General features: G+C 50.8%; 1 long non-coding RNA gene across 1 annotated transcript in view; it reads right to left on the bottom strand.

The window, feature by feature from the left end:
* Positions 1-286: 286 nt before the first annotated feature.
* Positions 287-9,425, bottom strand: part of LOC138356044 (uncharacterized) — a 75,947-nt gene continuing 66,808 nt past the window's right edge. Inside the window, exon 3 of the long non-coding RNA XR_011224107.1 lies at positions 287-589. This is a non-coding gene — a long non-coding RNA (uncharacterized lncRNA). The remainder of the gene's footprint in view (positions 590-9,425) is intronic.

The following is a 9,425-nucleotide window of genomic DNA, read 5'->3' as shown; positions in this document are numbered from 1 at the left end:
GGGTGGGAGGGAGGGAAGGGAAGGGGGGGCTGGGCTGGTCCGTTCCATCTAGGTCACAGTATCGACCAGCCAGCCAAGCTAACCCCCCCTCCCACAACCCCCTTCCCCAACCCTTTCCACCTTTTCTCGTACCATCCCTCCCTTCCTACCTCCTGCTTTGGCTGTGTGGCTTACCTTCTTTCTCATATATATATATATATATATATATATATATATATATATATATATATATATATATATATATATATATATATATATATATATATATATATATAAAGAGGGGGGTACCACCACTGGTGCAATTATAGGGACCCACAGCCTCAGAGAAGGGAATACAGAGCATTCAGGGAAAAACTTGCCATTTAACTCTGAATAGGAAAGAGTGTTCGCTTCTCATATATTATTACAAGCTTGTAAGGTCCATATTTACATGCCAATTGCTGTTCTAAAACCTTCAGGAAGATTCCAGGTCTTCAGGGGGGTGGGGAGAGTGCCTCCATACAGCATACAGCATGCAGGCAGCTACAGCAGGCAGCTACAGCAGGCAGCTACAGCAGGCATCTCCTCTCTGGCTCGCGACACCGAGGCGCTGGAATAGCAAACTTACTGCTGTTAGGTCTCTGCTCTGCCTAACGACTTCCTCTTCTAACTCTTTCAACAACTTCAGTGCACATTTACCCCCCCCCCCCCAGGAGTTGTAAAGAGTCACGTGACCCGAGTCTGCACGTTGCAATGTGGATAGATATCAGCCATTATAGATGCTCACCGATGCAGTTCTGAGCATACACCAGTGCTCTGTGGAGAATGGGGGGGGGGGGACAGCAAGGTGAAAGGCAGCCCCAGTACTAAGGACCCCGTAATCGAGGTGTGTGTCTCTGGGAAAGAATTACCTATAGCTAACAGGAAATTCCCATCATGAGGAGCTTCCACAGCGAGGAGGAGTGCTTTACGTGTGTGTGAGTATTGACAAGGAAAGATACAACATTTATGAGCATTTATTTCTTGATAATGTGTTCCACGGGTGCCATGCTGGCCCCTGTGGAACACGGGTGCCATGCTAGCCCCTGTGGAACACGGGTGCCAGGCTGGCCCCTGTGGAACACGGGTGCCATGCTGGCCCCTGTGGAACACGGGTGCCAACCTGGCCTAATTAGTATCCACCAAAAAAAGAGATCAAGAGCTCCTCCTGTGACCTCGGATCCTTCCACATGAACTGGCCAAAATTGGGTCTATAATTATAAAAGACGAGGATGTTCTTCTATAATTGGTTTTCTGGTATCCTTTCTTGTCCTCCGTCACGTCCTCCTCTTCTTCCTGCCCCATCTTTTCTAAATCATCTTCATTTTGTATCTCCATTTGTGTGTGTGTGGGTGTGGTGTGTGTGTGCGCGTGCGTGAACGTGTGTTGCCAAGCCGTTCTCCTTGCTAAAGCACGGGAGGATCCGACTTCAAAGTGTGAGTCTGTCTGCATCCGGATTGCAAGATTCTGGCGGCTAATCGAGCGAGATACCCCAAGATTTGGCGGGAAGGGTTGCACGATTTATCAAGACGTTGCCAGAATGTTGCTTCGTCTTTCGAAAGGCCTGGCGGGATGTTGCGATGTTCAGTGAAGCATTACTAAACAGTGCAAAGCATTCTGATATCGAGCGAAGCACTGCTAGATCGAGCGAGGCATTGCTAGATCGAGCGAGGCACTGCTAGATCGAGCGAGGCATTGCTAGATCGAACGAGGCACTGCTAGATCGAGGTAAACATTGCTAGATCGAGCGAGGCATTGCTAGATCGAGCGAGGCATTGCTAGATCGAGCGAGGCATTGCTAGATCGAGCGAGGCACTGCTAGATCGAGCGAGGCACTGCTAGATCGAGATAAACATTGCTAGATCGAGCGAGGCACTGCTAGATCGTCCAAGGATAGAATCTTAGAAAAAATCCACTTTACAATTGCAATTCTTTTATCATGTCGTAGCTCAGTCGATTAAGGCAGCGTCTGGGATGCTCTCTGACGTAGGTTCGAATCCACGTCACGGCCCTTGTGAATTTGTTCATTCGATACATCACGCTATTGTGATTTCTGTGTGTAATAGAGTCTTAGGTTACTGCCAGTAGTATCTCACCACTGTTGGCTGCTCTTCAGCAAGTATATCTCAAGATTAAGTTAGAGAGAGAGAGAGGTTACTGGAGTAGCAACTCGGCCCTCAAGTTGTTGTGGTGAACAGTAGGAGGCAAAAGTGGACTTGACTGTGGTCAAGTCGGAGAGAACCTTGGAGTTATGCAAGAAGATGCTTGGAGGTGCAAGAAGATGCTTGGAGGTGCAAGAAGATGCTTGGAGTTATGCAAGAAGATGCTTGGAGGTGCAAGAAGATGCTTTCTTTAATGTATAAGTAATGAACAAGTGGAGAGAAGTGAATGGACAGCACCTAAGGGGGTAACTCAGCCCATAGCTTCAGGAGAAGGTAAGGTAGGAAAGGAGGCTGGTATAGCCTTGCAGACACCGGCCACTGAAAAAGGCGGAGCCCAGAAGCTGAAGCTCTCCTTGCAAGCACACACACACACACACATAGGTGAGTATTTAACACAAGCATGGTTTTAACAGGAGCAGTTACTGACTCACAAATCTAATGGATCTCTGTTATCCTTTGGCCATAAAAGTGGATTTACGTGCAACACTTATGTGTCCCCTGGTTCCTCCCTCCCCCCCCCCTGCCCTCCTCGCCACGCCCACAACAGCTGGGGGGACTTTGGGAGTATAGTGAACGGTAGGCAGCATAACCTATAGTGCACGGTAGGCAGCATAACCTATAGTGCACGGTAGGCAGCATAACCTATAGTGAACGGTAGGCAGCATAACCTATAGTGCACGGTAGGCAGCATAACCTACAGTGAACGGTAGGCAGCATAACCTACAGTGCACGGTAGGCAGCATAACCTACAGTGAACGGGAGGCAGCATAACCTATAGTGCACGGTAGGCAGCATAACCTACAGTGAACGGGAGGCAGCATAACCTATACTGCACGGTAGGCAGCATAACCTATAGTGCACGGTAGGCAGCATAACCTATACTGCACGGTAGGCAGCATAACCAAGAAGCACATAAGCAAGCTGTAGAGATAATATGGACTGAACCCTTAGCAACGGATTCAAATTATATATAAACGTATCAGAGAGAGATGGAAAACACTGTACTGAAGGCCCAGATTCACGAAGCAGTTACGCAAGTACTTACGAACCTGTACATCTTCTCTCAACCTTTGGCGGCTTTGTTTACAATTAGTAAACAGTTAATGAGCTCCGAAGCTCCAGGAGGCTGTTTATAACAATAACAAACAGTTGATTGGCAAGTTTTCATGCTTGTAAACTGTTTAATAAATGTAACCAAAGCCGCCAAAGATTGAGGAAAGATGTATACGTTCGTAAGTACTTGCGTAAGTGCTTCGTGACTCTGGCCCCAGGCGAGCTGTGGCAGTGAAGAACTTAAGACACGCAGATCAATATATGGGGCCAGTGTGGTTCAGTGTATACACACCAAATGTTGTTTCCATGGAGAATATTCCTATTGCAATGTTTTTCTCCTCTTGTTATTTTTTTAGAAAGCAATACTTGAGTAGGAGAAGGCAAGGTGTTGGGCTGGCGAGAGTGGCGAGGTGAGGCCACGGCAGCTCCATGGGGCTCGAACCCTGGGGGCCCTCAGATTTACAGGGCTCCACCCTGGGGGCCCTCAGATTTACAGGGCTCCACCCTGGGGGCCCTCAGATTCACAGGGCTCCACCCTGGGGGCCCTCAGATTCACAGGGCCCCACCCTGGGGGCCCTCAGATTCACAGGGCTCCACCCTGGGGGCCCCAGCTCCTCAGGGCCCCACTCTGGGGCTTTAGAACCGAGGATTGACGGTTTATATTTGTCTATATTATAAATCTCTAGAGCACGTGGACGACACCTGCTCTAGTGTAGTTGTGGCTGCTAGAGCTTAACTAGAGTGCCAGGAGCAGGACACAGGAGAGCAGTGCCAGGGTGGCACCCAGCGAGGGTGCCACTCCACGCGACAAAGTCGACTTACTGTGGCCTGGCCAGACCTACTGTGGCCACGCCACATCTACTGTTGCCTGGCCTGACCTACTGTGGCCAGGCCAGACCTACTGTGGCCAGGCCAGACCTACTGTGGGCAGGCCAGACCTACTGTGGCCAGGCCAGACGCAGTATAAAAGCCCGCTAACATCGGCCACACGGGCCAGTCTGTTAAGTGTATAAGGAACTTTCAGGAACGCCAACGAGATCTTCTCCGGAGCACACGTGGTACGTCGCAGTGTGAGACCGGACCTCGAGTGTGTAGCGTCACTCAAAGTAACGACTGTCACTCAAGGTAACGAGGCGCCAACTGAAGAACACACTAAGGCAGTCTCTACATCACGTCCAAGGACGCCTGGAAACTTATTTTTGTTGTACACAGGTGTGTACAGTTGTACACAGGTGTGTACAGCTGCTGGTAACTCCTGTTAACCCAAAGCTTTCCCTTCTCACAGCTCATTTTAGGTCGTATCCTATTAGTTTCCCCTGGAACACGACCCGTCAATTGGTTTACCACCAGATCTTCAATTGTTGCTGGGTCAACAGAGGCGAACAGTTAAGTATTGGTTCACAATCGAGCTTCGCTGTTCATGGCTAAAACCCCGGCCGGAAACGAGGCGTGGAGTGGGGCGTGGGGGGGATGGGCGTGGGGGGGATGGGCGTGTGGGGACCAGGCGTGGGGGGATGGGCGTGTGGGGGATGGGCGTGGGGGGGATGGGCGTGTGGGGGGATGGGCGTGGGGGGGATGGGCGTGTGGGGGTGGGCGGCCGTCCTGCGCCAGCGGAACCGGAACTTGAAATGGACCCATGATGACTGGCAAGACAACACCGTCCACCACCACCACCACCACCAGCCGGCCACTCACACACACACACTCACACTCACACACACACACTCACACTCACACACTCACACTCACACACACACACACACTCACTCACACACTCACACTCGAAAAAAAAAGAGAAAGAGAGAGAGAGAGAGAGAGAGAGAGAGAGAGAGAGAGAGAGAGAGAGAGAGAGAGAGAGAGAGAGAGAGAGAGAGAGAGAGAGAGAGGGAGAGAGAGAGGGAGAGAGAGAGGGAGAGAGAGAGAGAGAGAGAGAGAGAGAGAGAGAGAGAGAGAGAGAGAGAGAGAGAGAGAGAGAGAGAGAGAGAGAGAGAGAGAGAGAGAGAGAGAGAGAGAGAGAGAGAGAGAGAGAGAGAGAGAGAGAGAGAGAGAGAGAGAGAGAGAGAGAGAGAGAGAGAGAGAGAGAGGAGAGAGAGAGAGAGAGGAGAGGAGAGAGAGAGAGAGAGAGAGAGAGGGAGAGAGAGAGAGAGAGAGAGAGAGAGAGAGAGAGAGAGAGAGAGAGAGAGAGAGAGAGAGAGAGAGAGAGAGAGAGAGAGAGAGAGAGAGAGAGAGAGAGAGAGAGAGAGAGAGAGAGAGAGAGAGAGGAGAGAGAGAGAGAGAGAGAGAGAGAGAGAGAGAGAGAGAGAGAGAGAGAGAGAGAGAGAGAGAGAGAGAGAGAGAGAGAGAGAGAGAGAGAGAGAGAGAGAGAGAGAGAGAGAGAGAGAGAGAGAGAGAGAGAGAGAGAGGAGAGAGAGAGAGAGAGAGAGAGAGAGAGAGAGAGAGAGAGAGAGAGAGAGAGAGAGAGAGAGAGAGAGAGAGAGAGAGAGAGAGAGAGAGAGAGAGGGAGAGAGAGAGAGAGAGAGAGAGAGAGAGAGAGAGAGAGAGAGAGAGAGAGAGAGAGAGAGAGAGAGAGAGAGAGAGAGAGAGAGAGAGAGAGAGAGAGAGAGAGAGAGAGAGAGAGAGAGAGAGAGAGAGAGAGAGAGAGAGAGAGAGAGAGAGAGAGAGAGAGAGAGAGAGAGAGAGAGAGAGAGAGAGAGAGAGAGAGAGAGAGAGAGAGAGGAGAGAGAGAGAGAGAGGAGAGAGAGAGAGAGAGAGAGAGGGAGAGAGAGAGAGAGAGGAGAGAGAGAGAGAGAGAGAGAGAGAGAGAGAGAGAGAGAGAGAGAGAGAGAGAGAGAGAGAGAGAGAGAGAGAGAGAGAGAGAGAGAGAGAGAGAGAGAGAGAGAGAGATTTTCCCGCGCCCAGGTAGCGGAGATGAGTAGTGGGGGGAGCGCCGCCCCCACACCCCCACCCCACTCACCAGGACAGTATGAAAAACGCAGGCAACCTTTGAACAAGACCCAGACAAAGTTCCCTGCAGGAAGTTGACAACGGGGGGGGGGGAAGACGGGGGGGGGGGAGACGGGGAGGGGAGAGCGGAGGAGGAGGGAGAGAAGGAGAAGCAAGATATAGGTGAAAGGAAGAAAGGAGGAGATGCAAGACAAGATATATGAGAAGTAAGACTGGGAGGAAAGAGAAAGAGGAATGAATGCGGAATAAAAGAAGGAAGAGACTAATAGCGAAGGGAGGGTATAGAGAGAAGGATTGCCTCCCCCCTCCCCCCCACACCATGATTCCAGAAGCGACCTCGTTAAAACTTGTCCTGCCCTTCCTAGTCCTGGCCCGGGACACCCGGGGCCCAGCTGGCCTCTCCTGCCTCGTGTCAGCACTCGTCAGGGAGGTCAGGTCACCTCACACACACACACACACGCCGGGGTCATGCACATACCAGATGGGTCAGTAAGGAGCTCCTATCACACCACAGACGTCATCCTACAGACCCCCTCTAGATATACTCTAGAACACCAGGTTGGGTAAAGCCTGGTGTTCATAGTATCTGCAGCCCTGGCCCTCACAGTACCTCACAGTACCTCACACAGGCCTTCTAATGACTCATTTCATGCCTGCGGGGTCTACTTTCTGACCCACAGTGGACCAGGTATAGCCCTGTGGCACGGTGGTATCACAATCGGCCTGCGTCTCGACGAGCGTTTTCGTCTGAGTTCGAGTCCTGGTCATAGACTGGGTGCCAATCTCTTAACTGTTTGCCCCTGTTCATCCAGCAGTAACTGGGGACCTGGCTGTAAACCGATTGGCGGGTAGTGTTCCAGGGAACTCTAGTAGGATAAGGCTTAGGTTGTGCTATGGTATGGGAACAGTCTTAAGTCGTCACTAGACACCGGCATAGTCCACCTCCAGAGTGCGCCAGACTCGAGTGCAGGTAATGGCCGTGGCGCTGCCTCCGTCACTCAACCATCCCCGCGGGTGAAGGCACTCCACACCGTCGACATTATGACCCAAGAGTTGAGTCGAGAGCTTAGACTCTCGACTAAGAGTCGAGAGCTTAGCAAGAGCAGAGTCTGACGGCAATTAACCTCTAGCCATCTCGACTCTATATACACGAAAACAGAAAGAAAAAATCTTTCAGAGTCGCCTACGGCACGAGCAGACGAGGACCGCTACCATACAGGGACACCTGTCCATCATATGGGACACCTGTCCATCATATGGGACACCTGTCCATCATATGGGACACCTGTCCATCATATGGGACACCTGTCCATCATATGGGACACTTGTCCATCACATGGGAAACCTGTCCATCATATGGGACACCTGTCCATCATATGGGACACTTGTCCATCACATGGGACACCTGTCCATCATATGGGACACCTGTCCATCATATGGGACACCTGTCCATCACATGGGACACCTGTCCATCATATGGGACCCCTGTCCATCATATGGGACACCTGTCCATCACATGGGACACCTGTCCATCATATGGGACCCCTGTCCACCATATGGGACACCTGTCCATCATATGGGACACCTGTCCATCACATGGGACACCTGTCCATCATATGGGACCCCTGTCCATCATATGGGACACCTGTCCATCATATGGGACACCTGTCCATCACACGGGACACCTGTCCATCACACAGGACACCTGTCCATCACACGGGACACCTGTCCATCACACAGGACACCTGTCCATCACATGGGACACCTGTCCACTACACTTTGAGGACACCACTCCCCAATAGGAAGAAAACCCGCTGGGTTGTTCATCCTGTCACTTGTCTGGGTACAAGTGACAGGATGAACAACCCAGCGGGTTTTCTTCCTATTGGGGAGTGGTGTTTGAGGACACACGCAAGCCTAACGTTGATGTTTATTAAACCTTACGTGATTATAATGATTCCGTGTTATGAGAATATTACGACATTCTTGTATAAATAATGTACCTAATTATCTAAGCTAAATCATTTATAAATGTACAGTCGATGAATGAAGTTTATGAACTTGATTATATAGAGTTGAGCGGGAAGGAAGCTGCATAATGTCTTCAACAACAGCTCGGTTGTTCCAGGTTTAGTAGGTAAATCAAGTGTTGCACAGAATGTGGTGGTTGTGTTGTAGTGTTCTCTGAGGTCAAGTGAACGACGGTTCCAGCCATTTAGAGCCTTAGGGTGTCGTCAGGAAGATGGTTCTGGTATCTTGAGGTTATCTTGAGATGATTTCGGGGCTTTTTTTTTAGTGTCCCCGCGGCCCGGTCCTCGACCAGGCCTCCACCCCCAGGAAGCAGCCCGTGACAGCTGACTAACACCCAGGTACCTGTTTTACTGCTAGATAACAGGGGCATAGGGTGAAAGAAACTCTGCCCATTGTTTCTCGCCTGCACCTGGGATCGAACCCAGGACCACAGGATCACAAGTCCAGCGTGCTGTCCGCTCGGCCGACCGGCTCCCTTTTCGGAATCGTCCTCCGTCTGAATGGAGATTTTATTTTAGTGTATATTGTGTTTATTATGCTACAATGGTGGGCCCAAGACTTGCAGCATCATGATAGCGTGACTCACGGCTTATGCTACAATGGTGGGCCCAAGACTTGCAGCATCATGATAGCGTGACTCACGGCTTATGCTACAATGGTGGGCCCAAGACTTGCAGCATCATGATAGCGTGACTCACGGATTATGCTACAATGGTGGGCCCAAGACTTGCAGCATCATGATAGCGTGACTCACGGCTTATGCTACAATGGTGGGCCCAAGACTTGCAGCATCATGATAGCGTGACTCACGGCTTATGCTACAATGGTGGGCCCAAGACTTGCAGCATCATGATAGCGTGACTCACGGATTATGCTACAATGGTGGGCCCAAGACTTGCAGCATCATGATAGCGTGACTCACGGATTATGCTACAATGGTGGGCCCAAGACTTGCAGCATCATGATAGCGTGACTCACGGCTTATGCTACAATGGTGGGCCCAAGACTTGCAGCATCATGATAGCGTGACTCACGGCTTATGCTACAATGGTGGGCCCAAGACTTGCAGCATCATGATAGCGTGACTCACGGATTATGCTACAATGGTGGGCCCAAGACTTGCAGCATCATGATAGCGTGACTCACGGATTATGCTACAATGGTGGGCCCAAGACTTGCAGCATCATGATAGCGTGACTCACGGATTATGCTACAATG

The sequence above is a fragment of the Procambarus clarkii genome, chromosome 70, assembly GCF_040958095.1.
Source record: "Procambarus clarkii isolate CNS0578487 chromosome 70, FALCON_Pclarkii_2.0, whole genome shotgun sequence".
NCBI lineage: Eukaryota > Metazoa > Arthropoda > Malacostraca > Decapoda > Cambaridae > Procambarus > Procambarus clarkii.
This window is presented reverse-complemented; position numbering and strand designations above follow the sequence as displayed.